The following is a 23,485-nucleotide window of genomic DNA, read 5'->3' as shown; positions in this document are numbered from 1 at the left end:
CATAAGCCTTAAGCCTAACTTTGAACCTTAAGAAGAGTTTGTATAGAAATATTTTGAAAAGTACTCGGCCCTATAATGGTTTTTGAAAAATTCCATTTTAGACCAAACGGGAAAAATTTTACACATTCCAGGAATCAGTACATTCAGAATCAGATCATAGATATGTTTAACCAATTGTCAAGGAACGCATAAATAATGACTTTAAATGCTAGGAGAATAAGTTATACTATTTGAAATAAGTGAAATACATAATGAGAACGTAACATTACTTCAAGTATCTGGAATAACACTTGGAATCTCATGAACCGGCTTCGAAGGCCTGGAAGATATAACAAATAATCCACATTTCTGGAATACACAAAAAGTGGCTTCAAATATAAAGGAAAATATTTAAAAAGGACAAATCCTGAAATAAACTGAAGTCTCAACTGCCTGGATGCAATTATTCCAATGTCTGGAACAAGAATCGAAATAACTCCAAAAATTTTTTAGAAGATTTAAGTAAATATTTCAAATATCTCGAATGAAATTGGAATTGGATTCAAATGTTCAATCCGATTCAATCCGATATAAATGACAAATTATATTATATATCTGAATAAATTAAAGAATTGTGTCAAATGCCTGAAATAAGAATTGGAAAGATTGGATTCCAATAAACCAAGAGCAATAAGAAATGGTATCAATTGCCTAAAGACAAACTGAAAATCACTTTAAAATATCTGGATATAAGAACAGAAGTCCCAGAATAAACTAGGAAATGGCTTCAAATTCCTGGGACTAAATTGTAAATAAGTCGATATTAATGTAACAGAAGTTGGAATTAACGGAATTGCTAAAGCCCAATAGAAATAAAAAACAGCCTCGAATGCCTGGAATAAAATTTAAAATTCAGAATTCAGAGAATTTAACAAGACCCAAAAAACTAAAAAATAAAAAAATTACTGATTCCTGGAATATTAATCTCAATTTCATCTAAAAGTGACTCTGAACATTCCTGAGATATTTTTTCAAAAATTCCCGAGGCCAAGGTATGACATAAAGTGATTTTCCTTTCATTCATAATGCGGCGTAACCTTAGATATTGTTTATTTTCTAATCAAAGAGAAATCCCATGGTTATTATTTAATTCCTCGCCATGCTATATTTAATAAACGTTAATTGGTTTTCAAAACGTTTACTTTAGTTTTTAGTCATACGCATCGGCAATTATTAACGTTTTAATGGTATGTACATAGTGAAAGTTTCACGCTTTATCGCATTAGAATGACAACCTTTATCGTTTTTGCAATCCAGTTATTAATAAGGAATAAATATACAAATGTATTTGTTTATCTTTTTGAATCACTAAAAATTAACAAAAAACAATTGAAAAATTCGCACAATAGACCCATGTTACATTCAAAAGGAAACTTACGTATCTATCTGTTCTCAGCATTCAATTCTTCGTAAACAAAAAGAAGTAGGTCTCACTCTTACAGAACATCATCCTCATTAGCATAAAACCGATTTAAACAACGCGCATCTGGGTTAAAAAGTCGTAAAAATAAACCTAATGTAACTTTTAAACGCTATATTATAATATGCTCATTAACTCTTAAAATGGGTACGTTTCTCACATTTGCATATAATATATATGAAGTGAAACAACGCTCCTTGAATGCTTATGCACCTTTTCCTGTTGTTAAAACGTATTTTGTTTCTGTAGCTTTCATTTATTTATGTTGTGTCCTGTTTTTCCAATATTATCTTATTTAACGCCTTTTTTTTATTTTCATGGATGTCTTCTTAAATTTTTTTAGTTATTTCTTCTCTCTCAGGCATTTTTTTGGTATTTCAGTTAATTTTAGGTTTTTCTTAAACTTCTTTTAGTCGTTCCTTTTTCTCTTATTAGACTAGCTTAGAAGCCTTTAAAATTGATCTTGAAAACTAAAAGATTGAAGTCTGTTTTTAATCAAATTATTCTAATTACATGAAGGACGACAGGAGTGAGTTGGATGATAATTTAATGAATTTCAAGTCTAAATACAGCAATCGTTTCTATGAAGATTGATTAATCTTACTATTTCAAACTGGTTAAATTTTTTTTCGAGTTTCTCTATTTTTCAGGTTTCTCTTTTAGTTATTTTATAGATATTTGAACTTTTCCAGTTATTTGATTATCTTGTGCAGTTAGTAGCTCTTATTTTTGGTTCAAATTTTAAATGTTTTGGCTATGGTACTTTATCTATTTTTTTTGGCTTTCAATATCTATTTGTTTATTTCAGAATATATTATCTAAAAAACTTTTGGATTTTTTAAATCTTTTTTTTTGTTTTCTTGAAGTTCTAATCTTTCCGTGCCTTATTTCATATATTTGGACTAAATTTAACTTTTATTTCAGGGATTTGAAATTTTTGTTTTTGGGTTTTTGGAACTTTTCTTATATTTTTGGGATTCCAAGTCTAATTCCAAATATTTGAAGTAGTCTTAAATTAAATTCCAGGTAACTGAAGCCATTTTTTAATGATTCTTAGCTTTCTTAGGATTCAATCATTCCAAGTATTATTCCATATTTTTGGAGTATGTTTAAATGTTATTTTAGGAATTTGAAGCCATTGCTTAGTTCTTTAAGATTTCTGGAACTTTTCTTGTATTTCTGGGATTCCAAATCTTATTTTAGGTATTTGGAATAAATTTAAATTTTATTCCAGAAATTTTAGGTAATTTCTTAGTTTTTTCTGACTGTATATGTTCTTGGAATTCCAATAATTTATTCTTTGGGAATTACGAATTTTGGTGCTGTTTTTGAATTTAGTTCCAGACATTATAGAGAAGCCCTCTTTTATTTTTGACGATTGTTGGGACTTTTCTTGCGATTCCTTCTATTATTCCATATAATTGAAGTACGTTTAAGTTTTATTCCAGGAATAAGAAGCTAATTTGTATTTGTTTTAGATTCCTGGAATTCCATTAATTCCAATTCTTATTCTATAGATTTTGAGTAATTGACAATTCATTTCCAGAAATTTGAAGTATTTTCTAAATTTTTTTGGAATAATTTCGAAATTTATTCTTTTATGAATTACAAACTTTTGAGCTGATTTTTAATTAAGTTCTAGGCATTTTTTGTTTTTTTATAGGATTTTTGGGACTTGTGTACTTGAAATTCCAATAATTCTATCTATTATTCTATATATTCTTAATTTTTTTAGGCTTTTTAGGGCTTGTGTTATATTCTATGAATTCAACATCTTATTTCCGCTATTTAAGATTTGAAGCTATTTTCTATTTCTATTGGATCTTAGCAATTCTATTAATTTCAACTCCTATTCCACAGAAGCCATTTTCTAGTTTATTTTAAAAGTTTTTGTTTGCTTATCCAGATATTTATCTAGATATATAGTAACTTTCAGTTTGTTTGCAGGCAACCATTTTTCCGTTTTTTTTTTTAGGATTTTTGGAACTTTTCTTATATTCTTGGAATTCCAAGTCTAAATCCAAATATTTGAAGTAGTTTTAAATTTAATTACAGGCAATTGACGCTATTTTTTTAATGATTTTAGATTATTTTAAGTTTTCTTAAGATTCCAATTATTCCAAGTATTATTCAATATTTTTGGAGTATGTTTAAATGTTATTTTAGGAATTTGAAGCCATTGCTTAGTTCTTTAGGATTTTTAGGAATTTTCTTTTGTTCTCGGGATTCCAAGACTTATTTTAGATATTTTGAGTAAGTTTTAATTTTATGCCAGCGATTTGAAATAATTCGTTAGTTTTTTTTGGACTTTGGATGTTCTTAGAATTCCAATAATTTCACGTGTTATTTCATATAATTCGATTGATTTTAATTTTCATTCTTTAGGAATTACAAATTTTTGGACGGATTTTCAATTTAGTTCGAATTTGTATTGAATTCTCTAAATTCCAAGTCTTATTCCCGTTATTTAAGGTAATTTTAAATTTTGTTCCAGTCATTTGAAGCCAGTTTTTCCTATTCCACAGAAATCGTTTGATTTACAATGTAGACCCGGGAATTTAAAGTCTAATCATAGTTTTGTTTTGGGATTTCTTCTGTTCTTGAAATTCCAATAATTTTCAAGTCTTAATTAAATATTTAAGAGTAATTTTTTGTTTCTTTTTTGAGTTTTTAAGATTATTTTTTATTTTCTTGGGATTCCAATCATCCAAGTCTTATTCCAAGTAAATTTAAATGTTATTCCAGGAATTTGTAGTAAAGTAATTTCTTAGTTTTTTGGAACTTTTTATATTCCTTCCAATAATTCCACGTATTATTCCATATATTTTGATTAATTTTTAAATTTAATCTTTAGCAATTACAAATTTCTGAATATGTTATAAATAAATTTATTTTTATGCATAAGAGGCTGTTTTTTATTTTTTTGTCATTTTTGCCATTGTTTGTGATTCCAAGTATTATTCCATATAATAAAAGTAAATCAAAATTTTATTCCAGGAAATAGTAGTTTTATTTCTATTGTATTTAAAAAATTCCATTATCTTACTCCCTACTTACAGAAATTAAAAATATTTTTTTAATTTTTTGAGACTTCTTATGTTCTTGGAATTCTAATACGTTTATATATTATTTGATATATTTGGAATAATTCTCAATTTCATTTTTTACGAACTACATACTTTTGGACTAATTTTCAATTAAGTTCAAGGCATTTAAGGGCATTTTTTATTTTTTTCTAGGATTTTTGGGACCTGTGTACTTAAAATTCCAATAATTCTATGTATTATTCTATATATTCTTAATTTTTTTAGGCTTTTTAGGGCTTGTGTTATATTCTATAACATCTTATTTCCGCTATTTAAGATTCGAAGCTATTTTCTATTTCTATTGGATCTTAGCAATTCTATTAATTTCAACTCCTATTCCACAGAGGCTATTTCCTAGTTTATTTTGAAACTTCTTCTTTGCTTACCTAGATATTTATCTAGATATATAGTAACTTTCAGTTTGTTTTCATGCAACCATTTTTCCGTTTTTTTTAGGATTATTGGAACTTTTCCTATATTCTTGGAATTCCAAGTCTAATTCCAAATATTTGAAGTAGTTTTAAATTTAATTACAAGAAATTGAAGCTATTTTTTTAGTGATTTTAGATTATTTTAAGTTTTCTAAAGATTCCAATTATTCCAAGTATTATTCCATATTTTTTGAGTATGTTTAAATGTTATTTTAGGAATTTGAAGCCATTGCTTAGTTCTTTAGGATTTTTAGGAATTTTCTTGTGTTCTCGGGATTCCAAGACTTATTTTAGATATTTTGAGTAAGTTTTAATTTTATGCCAGCGATTTGAAATAATTCGTTAGTTTTTTTGGACTTTAGATGTTCTTAGAATTCCAATAATTTCACGTGTTATTTCATATAATTCGATTGATTTTAAATTTCATTCTTTAGGAATTACAAATTTTTGGACGGATTTTCAATTTAGTTCGAATTTGTATTGAATTCTCTAAATTCCAAGTCTTATTCCCGTTATTTAAGGTAATTTTAAATTTTGTTCCAGTCATTTGAAGCCAGTTTTTCCTATTCCACAGAAATCGTTTGATTTACAATGTAGACCCGGGAATTTAAAGTCTAATCATAGTTTTGTTTTGGGATTTCTTCTGTTCTTGAAATTCCAATAATTTTCAAGTCTTAATTAAATATTTAAGAGTAATTTTTTGTTTCTTTTTTGAGTTTTTAAGATTATTTTTTATTTTCTTGGGATTCCAATCATCCAAGTCTTATTCCAAGTAAATTTAAATGTTATTCCAGGAATTTGTAGTAAAGTAATTTCTTAGTTTTTTGGAACTTTTTATATTCCTTCCAATAATTCCACGTATTATTCCATATATTTTGATTAATTTTTAAATTTAATCTTTAGCAATTACAAATTTCTGAATATGTTATAAATAAATTTATTTTTATGCATAAGAGGCTGTTTTTTATTTTTTTGTCATTTTTGCCATTGTTTGTGATTCCAAGTATTATTCCATATAATAAAAGTAAATCAAAATTTTATTCCAGGAAATAGTAGTTTTATTTCTATTGTATTTAAAAAATTCCATTATCTTACTCCCTACTTACAGAAATTAAAAATATTTTTTTAATTTTTTGAGACTTCTTATGTTCTTGGAATTCTAATACGTTTATATATTATTTGATATATTTGGAATAATTCTCAATTTCATTTTTTACGAACTACATACTTTTGGACTAATTTTCAATTAAGTTCAAGGCATTTAAGGGCATTTTTTATTTTTTTCTAGGATTTTTGGGACCTGTGTACTTAAAATTCCAATAATTCTATGTATTATTCTATATATTCTTAATTTTTTTAGGCTTTTTAGGGCTTGTGTTATATTCTATAACATCTTATTTCCGCTATTTAAGATTCGAAGCTATTTTCTATTTCTATTGGATCTTAGCAATTCTATTAATTTCAACTCCTATTCCACAGAGGCTATTTCCTAGTTTATTTTGAAACTTCTTCTTTGCTTACCTAGATATTTATCTAGATATATAGTAACTTTCAGTTTGTTTTCATGCAACCATTTTTCCGTTTTTTTTAGGATTATTGGAACTTTTCCTATATTCTTGGAATTCCAAGTCTAATTCCAAATATTTGAAGTAGTTTTAAATTTAATTACAAGAAATTGAAGCTATTTTTTTAGTGATTTTAGATTATTTTAAGTTTTCTAAAGATTCCAATTATTCCAAGTATTATTCCATATTTTTTGAGTATGTTTAAATGTTATTTTAGGAATTTGAAGCCATTGCTTAGTTCTTTAGGATTTTTAGGAATTTTCTTGTGTTCTCGGGATTCCAAGACTTATTTTAGATATTTTGAGTAAGTTTTAATTTTATGCCAGCGATTTGAAATAATTCGTTAGTTTTTTTGGACTTTAGATGTTCTTAGAATTCCAATAATTTCACGTGTTATTTCATATAATTCGATTGATTTTAAATTTCATTCTTTAGGAATTACAAATTTTTGGACTGATTTTCAATTTAGTTCTAGGCATTTAAGAGCATTTTTTTATAAGATTTTTCGAACTTGTATTGCAATCTCTAAATTTTAAGTCTTATTCCTGTTATTTTAATGTTTTATGTTTTCTTATTCCCGGAATTTAAAGTCTAATCATAATTTTGTTTTCGGATTTCTTGTGTTCTTGAAATTCCAATAATTTTGAAGTCTTAATTAGATATTTTAGAGTAATTTTTTGTTTTCTTTGGATTTTTAAGATTATTTTTTGTTTTCTTGGAATTCCAATCATGCAAGTCTTATTCCAGTTACTTTAGTACGTTTAAATGTTATTCCAGGAATTTGTAGTAAAGTAATTTCTTAGTTTTTTTGAACTTTTTATATTCCTTCCAATAATTCCACGTATTATTCCATATATTTTGATTAATTTTTAAATTCAATCTTTAGCAATTACAAATTTCTGAATATTTTATAAATCTATTTTCATGCATAAGAGGCTGTTTTTTATTTTTTTTGTCATTTTTGCAATTTTCTTGTGATTCCAAGTATTATTCCATATAATTGAAGTAAATAAAAATTTTATTCTATGAAATAGTAGTTTTATTTCTATTGTATTTAAAAAATTCCATTAATTTCAACTTCTATTCCACAGATATCGAGTAATTTACTATTTAGTCCCAGGGATTTAAAACCATTTTTTGTCACTTATACCAGAATAATTTACATATGAATCCAATTCCAATTTTATTCCAGACATTTGACATAATTTTTAAAATCTTCTAGAAAATGTTTGAAGCGATTTTGTTTTTTAGTAAAGATATTTAAAGTAATGCAGGAATTTCTGTTTTTGAAACTTGCCCCTGCTATTTTCCATATTTTTTCCAGGCATTTAAAGCTAGTTCTCGAAATTCTAAATCTTTTTCCAGATACTTGAAGTATTTTTAAATTTTCTTCCAGGTATTTGAACTAAATTTTTATTTCTTCTGGATTTTCGCATTTCGATTTTTCATATATTTGGCTAAGTTTAACTTTTATTCCAGGAATTTGAGGCTATTTCTTATACCAAATATTATTGTAATTTTTAATTTACTTCCAAGGATTTGAAATTATTTTTTATTTTTTTGGGTTTTTGGAACCTTTCTTTTACTTTTGGGAAGTCTAATTCCAAATATTTGAAGTAGTTTTAAATTTAATTCCAGGCAATTAAAGCCATTTTTTAATGATCTAAGATTTTTAAGATAATTTTAAGTTTTCTTGGATTCCAACCATTCCAAGTATTACTTCATATTTTCTTTATATGAATGTTTAAATATTATTATAGAAATTTCAAGCCATTGTTTAGGATTTTTGGGACTTCTCTTGTGTTCCCGGGTCTTATTTTAGATATTTGGAATAAATTTAATTTTTTTTAAGGAATTTTAAGTAATTTCTTAGTTTTTTTAGACTTTATATGTTCTTGGAATTCCAATAATTCCACGTGTTATTTCATATAATTCGATTGATTTTAAATTTCATTCCTTAGAAATTACAAATTTTTGGACTGTTTTTGAATTTAGTTCCAGGCATTATACACGAGCCCTCTTTTATTTTTTGACTATTGTTGGGACTTTTCTTGCGATTCCTTCTATTATTCCATATAACTGAAGTACGTTTAAGTTTTATTCCAGGAATAAGAAGCTAATTTGTATTTGTTTTAGATTCCTGGAATTCCATTAATTCCAATTCTTATTCTATAGATTTTGAGTAATTGACAATTCATTTCCAGAAATTTGAAGTATTTTCTAAATTTTTTTGGAATAATTTCGAAATTTATTCTTTTACGAATTACAAACTTTTGGGCTGATTTTCAATTAAGTTCTAGGCATTTTTTGTTTTTTTATAGCATTTTTGGGACTTGTGTACTTGAAATTCCAATAATTCTATCTATTATTCTATATATTCTTAATTTTTTTAGGCTTTTTAGGGCTTGTGTTATATTCTATGAATTCTACATCTTATTTCCGCTATTTAAGATTCGAAACCATTTTAGATTTCTAGTGGAATATAGCAATTCTATTAATTTTAACTCCTATTCCACAGAAGCCATTTCCTAGTTTATTTTGAAACTTCTTGTTTGCTTATCCATATATTTATCTAGATATATAGTAACTTTCAGTTTGTTTTCATGCAACCATTTTTCCGTTTTTTTTTAGGATTATTGGAACTTTTCCTATATTCTTGGAATTCCAAGTCTAATTCCAAATATTTGAAGTAGTTTTAAATTTAATTACAAGAAATTGATGCTATTTTTTTAGTGATTTTAGATTATTTTAAGTTTTCTAAAGATTCCAATTATTCCAAGTATTATTCCATATTTTTTGAGTATGTTTAAATGTTATTTTAGGAATTTGAAGCCATTGCTTAGTTCTTTAGGATTTTTAGGAATTTTCTTGTGTTCTCGGGATTCCAAGACTTATTTTAGATATTTTGAGTAAGTTTTAATTTTATGCCAGCGATTTGAAATAATTCGTTAGTTTTTTTGGACTTTAGATGTTCTTAGAATTCCAATAATTTCACGTGTTATTTCATATAATTCGATTGATTTTAAATTTCATTCTTTAGGAATTACAAATTTTTGGACTGATTTTCAATTTAGTTCTAGGCATTTAAGAGCATTTTTTTATAAGATTTTTCGAACTTGTATTGCAATCTCTAAATTTTAAGTCTTATTCCCGTTATTTTAATGTTTTATGTTTTCTTATTCCCGGAATTTAAAGTCTAATCCTAATTTTGTTTTCGGATTTCTTGTGTTCTTGAAATTCCAATAATTTTGAAGTCTTAATTAGATATTTTAGAGTAATTTTTTGTTTTCTTTGGATTTTTAAGATTATTTTTTGTTTTCTTGGAATTCCAATCATGCAAGTCTTATTCCAGTTACTTTAGTACGTTTAAATGTTATTCCAGGAATTTGTAGTAAAGTAATTTCTTAGTTTTTTTGAACTTTTTATATTCCTTCCAATAATTCCACGTATTATTCCATATATTTTGATTAATTTTTAAATTCAATCTTTAGCAATTACAAATTTCTGAATATTTTATAAATCTATTTTCATGCATAAGAGGCTGTTTTTTATTTTTTTTGTCATTTTTGCAATTTTCTTGTGATTCCATGTATTATTCCATATAATTGAAGTAAATCAAAATTTTATTCCATGAAATAGTAGTTTTATTTCTATTGTATTTAAAAAATTCCATTAATTCCAACTTCTATTCCATAGATATCGAGTAATTTACTATTTAGTCCCATGGATTTAAAACCATTTTTTGTCACTTATACCAGAATAATTTACATCTGAATCCAATTCCAATTTTATTCCAGACATTTGACATAATTTTTAAAATCTTCTAGAAAATGTTTGGAGCGATTTTGTTTTTTAGTAAAGATATTTAAAGTAATGCAGCATTTAAAGCTAGTTCTCGAAATTCTAAATCTTTTTCCAGATACTTGAAGTAATTTTACATTTTCTTCCAGGTATTTGAACCAAATTTATATTTCTTCTGGATTTTCGCATTTCGATTTTCCATATATTTGGCTAACTTTAACTTTTATTCCAGGAATTTGAGGCTATTTCTTATGGATTCCAAATATTATTGTAATTTTCAATTTACTTCCAAGGATTTGAAATTATTTTTTATTTTTTTGGTTTTTTCGAACTTTTCTTTTATTCTTGGGATTCCAAGTCTGATTCCAAATATTTGAAGTAATTTTAAATTTAATTCCAGGCAATTAAAGCCATTTTTTAATGATCTAAGATTTTTGAGATAATTTTAAGTTTTCTTTGATTCCAACCATTCCAAGTATTACTTCATATTTTCTTCATATGTATGTTTAAATGTTATTATAGAAATTTCAAGCCATTGCTTAGGATTTTTGGGATTTCTCTTGTGTTCCCGGGTCTTATTTTAGATATATTTGGAATAAATTTAAATTTTATTTGAGGAATTTTAAGTAATTCCTTAGTTTTTTCAGACTTTATGTGTTCTTGGAATTCCAACATTTCCACGTACTATTTCATATAATTCTGTTGATTTTAAATTTCATTCCTTAGAAATTACAAAATTTTAGACTGTTTTGGAATTTAATTCCAGGCATTATATAGAAGCTTCTTTTATTTTTTGACGATTGTTGCGATTTCTTCTATTATTCCATATAACTGGAACTGGACTTTATTCCAGGAATAAGAAGCTAATTTGTATTTGTTTTAGATTCCTGGAATTCCATTAATTCCAACTCTTATTTTACAGATTTTGAGTAAGTTACTATTGATTTCCAGAAATTTGAAGTATTTTCTAATTTTTTTTGAACGTCTTATGTTCTTGCAATTCTAATAACTCTATATATTATTCGATGTTATTTGGAATAATTTCGAAATTTATTCTTTTACGAATTATAAACTTTTGGACTGATTTTCAATTCAGTTCTAGGCATTTAGGGGCATTTTTTATTTTTTTATAGGATTTTTGGGACTTATGTTAAATTCTCTGAATTCCAAGTCTTATTCCCGTTATTTAAGGTAATTTTAAATTTTGTTCCACTTATTTGAAGCCAGTTTTTCCTATTCCACAGAAATCGTTTGATTTACAATGTAGACCCGGGAATTTAAAGTCTAATCATAGTTTTGTTTTGGGATTTCTTCTGTTCTTGAAATTCCAATAATTTTGAAGTCTTAATTAGATATTTTAGAGTAATTTTTTGTTTTCTTTGGATTTTTCAGATTATTTTTTATTTCCTTGGGATTCCAATCATTCAAGTCTTCAATTCCTATTCTAATTGCTTTAGTCAGTTTAAATATTATACCAGGAATTTTAAGTAATTTCTTAGTGTTTTGGGACTTACATATTATTTTGTATTTTTCGCATTCCAAGAATTATTCCAGATATTTTCACTAATTTTGAAATTCATTCTTTAGCAATTACAAATTTCTAGATTGGTTATAACTTTAATTCCATTAGAGGCTATTTGTTATTTCTTTTGGATTCTTGGAATTTCATTAATTCCTATACTTTTTCCATAGATTCTGAGAGATTTACAATTGATTGTTAGGAATTTGAAGTCACTTCTTTGTTTTTCAAGACTTATGTTCTAGGAATTCCAATTATTTTATATTAAAAAAATTTTTCTTAAGAATTACAGACATTTAAGACTATTTTTTTTGGGACTTGTTAAATTCTCTAAATTCCAAGTCTTATTGCCGTTATTAAAGGTAATTTTTAATTTTATTCCAGGCACTCGAGGCTTTTTTTATTTCTATTGGATTTTAGCAATTCCGTTAATTCCAACTTCTGTTGCAATAATATCGACTAATTTACAATTTAGTCCCAGGAATTTTAAGCCATTTCCTAGTTTATTTTGGGACTTCTTGTGTTCTTATATCCAGATATTTTAAAGTAATTTTCAGTTTGTCTTTAAACAATTGATACCAGTTCTTATTGCTCTTGGTTTATTGGAATTTTAATCATTCCAATTCTTATTTCAGGCATTTGACACAATTCTTTAATTAATTCAGATATATGATGTAATTTGTTATTTATATCGGATTGATTTACATTTGAATCCAATTCCAATTTCATTCGAGATATCTGAAATATTTTCATAAATCTTCTAAAAAATGTTTGGAGTTATTTCGATTCTTGTTCCAGACATTGGAAGTAATTGCATCCAGGCAGTTGAGACTTTAGTTTATTTCAGGATTTGTCCTTTTTTGAAAATTTTGCCTGATTGTTATATATCTTCCAGGCCTTCAAAGCCGGTTATTGAGATTTCAAGTTTTATTCCAGATACTTGAAGTAATGTTACATTCTCTTCCAGGTATTTGAACCTAATTTTTTTTTCTGGATTTTCGGGATACTTGCGGATTTTTTAGGCAATTTCTTAATGATTTTAATACTTGAAGTAATTTTATGTATTTCACCTATTTCAAGTAGCATACCTTGTTTTTCTGGCATTTGAAGTCATTATTTATGCCTTCCTTGATAATTGGTTGAACAACATTTATTATCTCTAGAATTTTGGGACAGTTTTTGTATTTTTGGGATTGGTCCAGAAGTTAGAAACTTACAAATTATAATTAAAACAAATATTGAATTAAAATTTTAGACTTTTTCCAGTTTTTGCCTCATAACTCCAAAACTGCATTTTATCAAAAATACTGTTTTTTACAAAATTAAAAACGATCAAATTTTCAAGATGTTTAACAAAAAATTGTTATTCTAGCACCAACTGTTGAGAAGTCAAAGAAATTTTCAAATAAAAATTGAAAATTATATTATAAACAAAAACTGATCTGAAAAGTTCGCACGTTTTTTTCAGTTTTTGCCTCATAACTCCGAAACAACGCGCTTTATCGAAAATACTTTAATAAACAAAATTAAGATTAAGATGATTAAATTTGCAAAATTTAAAAAATAAAAATCATTATTCTAACATCAGTTGTTGAGAAGTTATGGCAATTTAAAAATTCATAAATAAATTTCCACAGATATAAAATCTTGTGGACTTGCATTGGTTATTAGTCTAGAAAAATGTTGAGAGAACCTTAAGTTATTATTAACACTTAATCGTAAGTTAGGATAAGAATTAGTAAGTTTTAATTGGATGCAATTTAAGACCAATCTAAAAGCGTTATCCTGCATAAAATCGGCTGTATAAATTAGGAACAGAAGTGGGATCAGGATACTATCCCGAGAACCTCTTAAATTCGTTAAATTACTGTTTACTGTTTTTATCTGTTTACCAAATAATCTTTAGACAAATTTACAGCTTCTTTAGATAACCATCAATTCTGGATCTTAAGATTTATATTGTCAACATTTATAGCATTATTTCTAGTGATCTAAGAATGTGTAATAATTTCTCGGCAAAAACTGTTGGGAATTTAAATTCTGGAAAGGAATAATTGGAACGGTGGAACAGAGGTTTGACGCCTATAAATGCTTAATACATCGATCATCTTTATCAGAATTGAAAGAACGGACTCCTAATGTATTACTTATAAAGAAATTATTAAAATAATCTGCAAAAGTTCCAAAACCTTATTCACCCTCAGACTGACTCACGTTTAAGTACTTCAGAGTTTTTCTAAAATTCTTAGAATAATTTTTTAATTTAAACTGAAGAAATGCCTTTTTTCTGATTTATATTCTTGGTAAAATTTCTCATCTCTTTGTAATATTTCCATATTTTCGCAGATATATTGTGTTTAGATACAATAAAGACTTAAACTTAGAAAACCGAGTAGTTTTGTAAGGTGCAAACTCATCAAATATTTTCATGATATTATTATTTCAATGGCGTTATTAACATCATTAATTGAAAAATCAGGTTCATGCTATTTTGCTTAACTCAATAAGAAACCTGTCAATATCAAAGATCGAAAAACCTCTTATATATATGTTTTAAACGTTGGAATAGGTTTATCTTTTTTAACCTGGTCTATATTTATAACGTGAACAATATACTATATAAGTGTCGGAATATAATGCAATCATTAAGTCAATTAAAGCTTTAAGCTCTGTGATGCGTATCGGATTTTTAACTACCACACTTTTCAAAAAATGACTGAAAGACAGTAGAGGCATTATTCAGAAGGAATAGGTCGATATTAAAATCTCTGCTAAAATATAGTATTTTCAAGAATTTCTTTATTTTCCCACTTAGACGTCTATAACAAGATCCCATTATTTATTGCGTACAAAAAAACAATTAAATAAATGTGTACTAAAATAATATAAAAAAAAGTGTGTGGTCTTTTAAATTGCAAAGGCCAAATTATTAAAAAAGGAAAATCTACATCGACACCTGATAAGGAAACCCACTGATCATCTATGAACGAAAACACATTAAAACCGCCTAAGGCTCCGATTTAATGACCGTTAATTATAATTACTATCATTTAACATCTTTACTGTGATATGATCGTTAACGTAAGCCACCCGGATATTTTGCTTTTCTTCCGGAGTGTAGCAATTACCAATTTTTTTAATGAATAATTAAACTCTTTGAAAAAAAAATGCATTTTCTCTCTCATTATAAAATCGCGTTTCGAGTTTTTGCTTTTTGTTGGTGTAACAACCGCTGAACAAAAAGGATGTTGCAAAGGAATTATGTCATTTCATTGTTAGAGGTGAGGCAAATGTGTATTCTGCCAGGATAGAATATCATAATTAGTTAATTAATTATTGTGATGAAAGCGGTGTGTCTTGTAAAGAACTACTTAAATCTGGCCCAATCCTAATTATCTAATTTTTGTGGTATTAGAATAAATCTTTCCTAAGACGAAGCATAGAGGTAGCTTGTTCATTTAAAGTCTAAAATATTAAAAACCAGTATCAGCATTCTCATGAAACTAAAAGCATTATTCAAAATCTCGAAAACTCCAAACAAAAACTTCGAAGAAAATAAAAATAAAAAAATATGCAGAAGTAGGCGCTATAAATACTATTAAAGGCTGAAGCCAAATTCATTTTTGGATATATCAACGCTTATTAAAATTTACTATAGTGTACTAAAATAAACCTGAACTAGTCCCTCTAAATGCTCATACTATAATTGTGATATTAAACGCAGTTGTAAATTTTCAAGTCATCTACATAAAGTATGGACTAAGAATATTTAATAGCATTGGACAAATTAATGACCAAATACATTATTAGCTATTGATTTTATGTTACTTACCTGATTTTTATTAGACAAAGAAGCATCACAATTGTCAAAGGATAGAGTAAAAGTGTGGTGGTATCATACAGTGTGGTGACTTTAACTGGAATAAATTCAGTTAAAACTAATTAAAATTTATCTCGCAAAATTCCTGAGACCCGTCGATTTTTGTTTATTTTTTTTTCACATTTCAAGATAGTTTTTGTATTTTTTCACTTACAGTGGGGGTCCAAATTAACCCCAACTTTTTTTTTTCAAATGGAAATCCACTTTTTTTAAACTCTCATTGAAAAGAACCCTTTTTCTTGATTAAATTGCCCTATTTAATTTTGTGATTATCTAAAGGAGAAATACGAAAAAAAAAAAAAAAAAACCATTAAATTATTAAAAGTTGCGTTTAATGTATAAGATGCTCAAAATGAGTACCATTTATTTGTTGGCAAAGCCCAAGACGATAATAAAATTCGTTTCTGACATTTTCTAACACTTCTGGAGATATTTGTCGGATTTCTTGCCTAATACGTTCTTTGAGTTCGTCTAGGTTTCCTGCTTTACTCATATAAATTTGACTTTTCAAATGTCCCCACAGAAAAAAATCAAGTGGGGTGAGATCGGGAGAACGTGCCGGCCACTCGATTGCACCCTTTCTACCAATCCGTCTGTTTGGAAAATTGTCATCTAAATACTGGCGTACATTACGGGCATAATGTGGGGGAGCACCATCTTGTTGCATCCAGATTCTTTTATCATACAAATCTAGATCGAACTGACTCGGATATAGTTCAGGTTCAAGAAATTCTAGATATCTTTCCCCAGTTATAGTATCATTGAAGAATATGGGCCCTATAACTTGCCTGCCAATTATGCCAGCCCAAACATTAGTTTTCTGGGGATATTGTGTATTAGTTTCCCTTACCCAGTGTGGGTTCTCGTCAGACCAGTAGCGACAGTTCTGCTTATTAACATGGCCATTTAGGGTGAATGTAGCCTCATCATAAAAAAGGATCCACTCCGAAGATGCGATTTTCGTCAATGGCGTTCATCATTAATTCACAGAACTGAACTCTGCGATCTGGATCGTCTTCCAATAACTCTTGAACGGGTTGCATTTTATAAGGTCGTTTGTTTGCACTTTTTTAAATTTTTAGCACAGATTTATGATGAATAGAGTTTTCGCGAGCTACTCTTTGGCTGGAGTTACCGGATTCTCTTCCATTGCTAACGATACATTTAATTAAGTGTTTTCATCAATTTCTCACGTGCCCAACTTCTCGAAATCTGCTTTTGATTTTACTAACCGTACCTTGGTTAAAAGGTAGCAAATCTGGATCTTTCTGCCTGAATAAGTGGACAACCTCTAGCTGAGTACGACTTCTGTCCCCATAACCAATCATCATTATGATTTCAATCTTGTGGGATTCGGATAAATAAGGCATTTTTTCAATATAAGTTAACTTATTTAACAACTGGTTGAAATTCACTCTAACAGTGACACTACAACAATGTCAGGAAATGTATCGATACCAATAAAATAAACAAACACGCCAAAAATTTACCAACACAAAATATTTCGAGACTTTTAATAATTTAATGGTTTTCATTTTTTTTTCGTATTTCTTCTCTTTAGATAATCACAAAAGTAAATAGGGCAATTTAATCCGGAAAAAGGGCTCTTTTCAATGAGATTTTAAAAAAAGTAGCTTTCTATTTGAAAAAAAAAAGTTTGGGTTAATTTGGACCCTTTTAACCTGTAGGTAAAAAAATACAAAAACTATCTTGAAATGTAAAAAAAAAATAAACAAAAATCGATGGGTCTCAAGAATTTTGCGAGATAAAATTCGATTAGTTTTAACTGAATTTATTTCAGTTAAAGTCACCACACTGTATAATATTATTACAACTACCCACCGATATAAGTTAATCAAATAAATACGCAAGAAACAAAATACATGCAAAGAATCATAACAAAAATCAGGTAAAGCATTATACACCTTGATGTAATTAAAGTACGGACATCTTTTTAACTTTTTTGAGGGAATGTTAAGACTATTGCACTTTTTCCAACCATCATTAACTCTGTTTTTTTCTGATGGGCGCCATATTGGATTTTTACATTTTTAAAATCTGTGCAAAATTACCTTTTTAACGATGTATCACAAGTAATATTTATTTTTTGTCAAAATCAATCAAGTTGAAGACAATATATAAACTGTCATAAGTCTTATACAGGGTATCCCATTAATAATGGTAAATATTTTAACAGCAGATTCCTCTCATAAAAATAATGAGGTTAGGTTAAATTTTCCTAGTCCAACCAAGATACAAGGTGATAAACATTAAGTTTTTTTTTTTTAAATTCTGCTCATAACTTAAGCATTTGTTCTTTGTTTTTAATGAAATTTTGTCTGTGGGGGTTTCTTTATATGCCAAATATAAAACTTCAAATTTTTTTAAATTTTCTCATAGAGGGGGCCGCTAGCCTTATTTTAGTCTTTTTTAAACTCCATAACTTTTTTACACTTTGTATAATGTAATGTTTTATTATAAATTTCTATTCTGGAAGTATTTTTCCTTAAAAAAGGTATTATTTAAAAATGTCGCTAGGATTTACCGTTCTCGAGATATTTGGACTTAAAACTTGCCATGCGCTTAAGAAAAAATGAATATTTTTCTACTTTAAGTTGAAAAAAAAAATAATTAGGCTGTATCTAACAAAAAAATGAAAACAAAGTCACTGTCACTGTCACGATTTATGTTTTTTTTAGTTGCTGTGGCGCGTTATAGCTCACACGATTAGTTACTTTATTACCTTTTATTGCGTTAATTTTGTTAGTTATTAATTGTTACTTGTTGCGTTAGTGTTAGTTCCAGTAGTCTTTATTTATCACTTTAGGTTAAGATGCCTAGACATCAATATTTTTCTAATTCGGAAATGCGAGATATGGTTTGTGTTTATGCCCAAGCAAATTACAGCGGTCTAAGAGCTTGTCGACGTTATGCGCAATTGTATCCAAATAGGAGGCAGCCAGGTTTTAAACTCTTTAAAAGTGTTTACCAGAGACTTGGGGAAACGGGTTCATTCAGGCCAAAGCGAGATGTTGAGCGTCCAAATAGACGTAATGTGAACCAAGAAGAAGAAGTGTTAGTCTAGGTTGCTGAAGATCCAGAAATAAGTGTAAGGCGTATGGCGGCAAGAACCGGAATTAGTTCTTAGTTTTAAGAATTTTTCATAGTGAGCGTCTTTATCCATACCATTTTACGCCAGTACAAAATCTCGGAGACAGATCTTCCAGCGAGATTAGATTTCGCTCGCTATATCCAGGAACAACAAAATCATGATCCCCTATTTATTAATAAAATTATGTTTACGGATGAAGCGTATTTTTACCCGACGGGGAATTTTTAATTTTAGAAACAAACATTTATGGGATATTGCAAATCCAAACCTCATTATTGAAAGACACTTTCAACACGAGTTTAAAGTTAATATTTGGTGTGGTGTTATAGACAATTTTTTTAGGACCTTAGGAGTTACCTCCAAATCTAAACGGTCAATTATATTTAAACTTTTTAGAAACAAAAATCATTGATTATTGAGAAAATTTGCCTTTAAATCTGCGCCGAGATATGATTTTTATGCAAGACGGCGCTCCTGCGCATTTTACTAGATCCGTGAGAGAATATCTTAATGCTAATTTCAACTGGATAGGACGTGGAAGTCAAAGACCTTGGCCCGCACGAAGTCCTGATTTCAACCCATTGGATTTTTTGCGTATGGAGATACATAAAATCCATTGTTTACGAAAATCAAATAAACACAAGGGAACAGTTATCAGAAAAAATTCAAGCCGCTGCTGAGTCGTTTCGAAATGAGCAATTATTTTTTAAGATTCTGCGGTCTTTTGATAAAAGAATTTTAAAATGTCTTGAGACAAATGGAGGCCATGTGGAACATTTACTGGCAAATATTAATAATTTTTATTTTTAAGTAATTATTTAGGTTTTATATTTTTATTTATCAATCATTTAAAATGTAATATAGCAATTTAATAGTTTAAAATATGGTTTTCATGGATGTCTTTAAAATCTTTAAATGTAAATATCTAGAAAAAAATAATCCTTCAGACATTTTTAAGGTATACTTTTTGTAAGCAAAAATGCTTGCAGAATGCATATTTAAAATAAAAAATAAAGTTATACAGGGCGTAAAGAAGCTATGGAGGAGACAAAATTCAAAAAGATACTTATTGTTTATCAACCTTTATCTTGGTTGCATTTCATTTTCGGACTAGGAAAATTTAACCTAACCTCATTATTTTTATGAGAGGAATCTGCTATTAAAATATTTACCATTATTAATGGGACACCCTGTATATTTGTATGTTTTGTTAGTGTTGTAATACAAAGTGACGGGTATTTTACTAATAACTCCGAGTATTCTTATATTATTCCCGGTATTTGAAATAAATATCGTTTTATTTCAGGACTTTGGACTTTTTTTTCTTACGTCTTCCGAGTATTTGAAATAATTTTTGCTTTTTATGGTTGTAAGTTTTTGTATTTTTTTACTTTGAAATTTTTGGAATATTTTTTTAATTTTCCCGAACAATTTTTTATTAATCCAAGTATTTAGAATAAGGCTTCCTTTTATTCCAGGATTTCGAAGTCAGTTTTCACGTCTTCCAGGCGTTTGAAATATTTTTTAATTTAATTTTAGGGTAAATTTATTTTTTTTTAACTTGAGAAATTTCTATATCTTTAGACTTTTTTGATAAGCTTTTCAGGTTTATAAAGTAATTTTTTAAATATTCCAGGCGTTTAAAATAAAGTTTTGTTATATTTCAGGCTTCTAGAACCATTTTATGGAAATTTTTACACATTCCAAAGATTTCAATAATTTTTTTAAATATTTTCCAGGAATTTTGCATAATTTTCTGTCTTCCAGGCATTTAACGTAAATTTCGAAAATAAAATGGAAAATGAATTTGATGTCATTATAAATAAAGCTTAGAAAGGATAAAAATTTACTACAAAAGCCTGAAAAAAAAATTTAAAACATTTGAAGTTCTCCAAAGACAAAAAAAAGTAAAAAAAAAAGTAAAAAGAAAACTTTGATTGTTAAATGCCTGTAAATTATGAAAAATGATTTCGAAAATTTTTAAAACTTCAACAACACTTCAAATCCATAGAGAATTAAGAAAAATGACTAAAAAGAATAAATAAAATTCGGGCACAAGTGCGACTTAGCCTAAATGTTCGGGCAGGTATTTATAAAAATCGAATTTCGGGTTCTTATTTTTTTAATGGAACTCTTAACGGAGATTTTTATTACCCTTTTTTACCAAGATTAGATTTTAAAGACTTTTTGAAATATTTTGAAAAATTTACAGGTGTTTAGAAAATAATAACGGTGTAACTCTGAAGAGTAATGTGTGTACACTACTAAGATATTACATTGCTAGGTAGTATTTCTATTTTGTATTTATAACTTGTAACATTTATTGACAGTTTAAATATTGCCTTAACTTTGCCCCAATTTAACCATCTTCGTATCTCTTATAGATTCCGAGATCCCCTTGTTGAGGGTCGAATTTGAAACACCCTGTATATTAATAAAATTAAATATCAATTCAGTATTAATATTCAGGGCAGATCCACTATTAAAAATCTATTTACCTACTAATATGCATCCGAGGAGGTAACCAATTACAGACCAATTTCAATTCCTTGCAATTTTTCAAAAATATTTAAAATTACTTTTCATCAGTATCTTCATCGATCAGTTTTAGATCTTTAATTAGTTAGATCTTGTGTTACATATTTGTCCTGCCTGGCTGGTCATGCTGAGTCAATTGATGTCTATACTCAGGTCGATGTCATTTATACTGACTTTCAAAAAGCCTTTGATCGGATTACGTTTAAACTTTTATTAATTTTTTAAATGCACACTTGAAAAACACGAGTCAGTATGGCTTCTCCGTTGAGTTAATGGCGTTGTTTTATATATGTTTGCCTAATATTTCACACACGACCTTTATTGCCACCTCAAATGGATTACGACCGCGGCCCACTATTATTTATTCTCTTTATTAATGGCTTAATTAACTCACTAATATTTTCTAGCATTTGATGATGAATTAAAGATATAATATAGATCTAGGATTGATTATTTCTTCAGAGCTGTCTGAACTTATCAAATCTGGATGTGGATGCACACAACTTGGCAAAATTCAATAAGATTCATGTGATTTTTGGTGCCTCGCAGTTCCGTTAACACTCAGGTCCTGTCCTTCTTCAGTGCTTTTTACAGGGATCTAACTGCTGTTATCTTGAATTCATAGCACTTAATTTAAAAATCTCCAATGAGCGACTGTGACCCAGTGCTGTAGTCCGTGTAGTTTTAATTGTTTGGAATGATTTGAATGTTATAGTAAATGCCGAAGTTAATTCTTTATCATGCTCCAGGAATATGTTCAATAGTGTATTTATTTAGACACACTAATCGTACATCTGTTTCCTAATGCATATTCTCTGGTGTTTTTAGACTTATTGTTGTTCACTTGTAAATTCCATACTTGAATATGCTTCTGTAATCTGTCATTTCTTCAAACATCTAATTAAAAAATACAGAAAGCTTAATCGGGAGTATAAATTATTCACATGCTTTTCCCAAGAAGTTTGCAGTTAACGCATAGTCCAAGAAACTTATAATCTGATACATTTTTAATAGATTTATTTATTTTTAACAATTTTTTTTTAAACTGCATAAATACAGTATTTACAGTTATTTGTACAATATCCACTGAACAAGTGGAAAATGTCATTAGTCTCCCATCCAACTAAATAACTGCTTATAACCAAGGGCACCCATTAAAAGGTCAAACGCAATCAATCATGAAGAAAGCACACAAATTCCATAGACCCATTGTCTGAAAAAGCAAATTTAAAAAGTAACGCTGAAAAGTTTAATTTCAACTTGGCCTTAATATTCCAGTTTGTTATTACGCAAACGTCTTGCATGTGAAAAAAGGGCGATCGAAGTGAACGTGTGACTCTCACCACAGTTCGCAGGTGAAAACCGTCGACGGTTTCGAAAAAAACAATCTCGAAGAAAAGTGAAAATTAAACCAGAAAAATAGATTTCTCGTATCACTGTAGTATACATCAATATCACGTATCCAATATGCGCGTTTCCGTGCCCTACTTATGCAAACAAATCGGTTTTACTTAAGAAGCTATTACCTTTTAAAGACCGAACGAGAAATAATCCAAAATATGGTTTTTTTAAGGTTAATAACGCACTTTAAAACACTTTATTGCGATTGCGAGATATGAAAAAATAAATAAATAAATAAGACCGTAAGAAGTACCGCAAGCGAACTAGCGAGAGGGACTTTCGCGGGTACTGCAGCAAAGTCGCTTCGATCGAGTACTGTTTGTTAACTTTTAGCGAGGTTCTTGCAGCACCACGCGAACACCGTTGGTTGGGAAAGTGCCGTCGAGGTATACCATATACTTGTTACCATTGACCAGTAGGTGGTACCAATTTGCATTTTTTTTTCGCTGTAGTTAATTAGAGAGCGCGTTCTTCTGTTTGTAATATTCCTGACGGTAGTAGGACAGATCGTTAAAAGAATATACCAGAATGAATTTTGTCAACTATATTTGATGGGATCTTTAGACTTTAGAAGGAAATGTCTTATATGGTACCGTCCCCATAAGAGAGCGTGGAACTTTTAGCAGTGCTATTTTTTTTTATTTAAAAACTACTGAAAAGGCTTCAAATGTCATGAAGAAATTAAAAATAGGA

At 28.1% G+C, this 23,485-nt stretch overlaps 1 protein-coding gene across 1 annotated transcript in view; it reads right to left on the bottom strand.

Annotated features, from left to right (window-relative positions):
* Nucleotides 1–23,164, bottom strand: part of LOC126733886 (uncharacterized) — a 55,433-nt gene extending 32,269 nt beyond the window's left edge. Inside the window, exon 1 of the mRNA XM_050437318.1 lies at nt 22,918–23,164. The gene's annotated coding sequence lies outside the window, so the exon portion shown is untranslated. The remainder of the gene's footprint in view (nt 1–22,917) is intronic.
* Nucleotides 23,165–23,485: the final 321 nt, after the last annotated feature.

Source organism: Anthonomus grandis, chromosome 3, assembly GCF_022605725.1.
Source record: "Anthonomus grandis grandis chromosome 3, icAntGran1.3, whole genome shotgun sequence".
Taxonomy (NCBI): Eukaryota; Metazoa; Arthropoda; class Insecta; order Coleoptera; family Curculionidae; genus Anthonomus; species Anthonomus grandis.
Note: the sequence above shows the minus strand (reverse complement) of the source record. Positions and strands in the feature narration are given on the sequence as shown.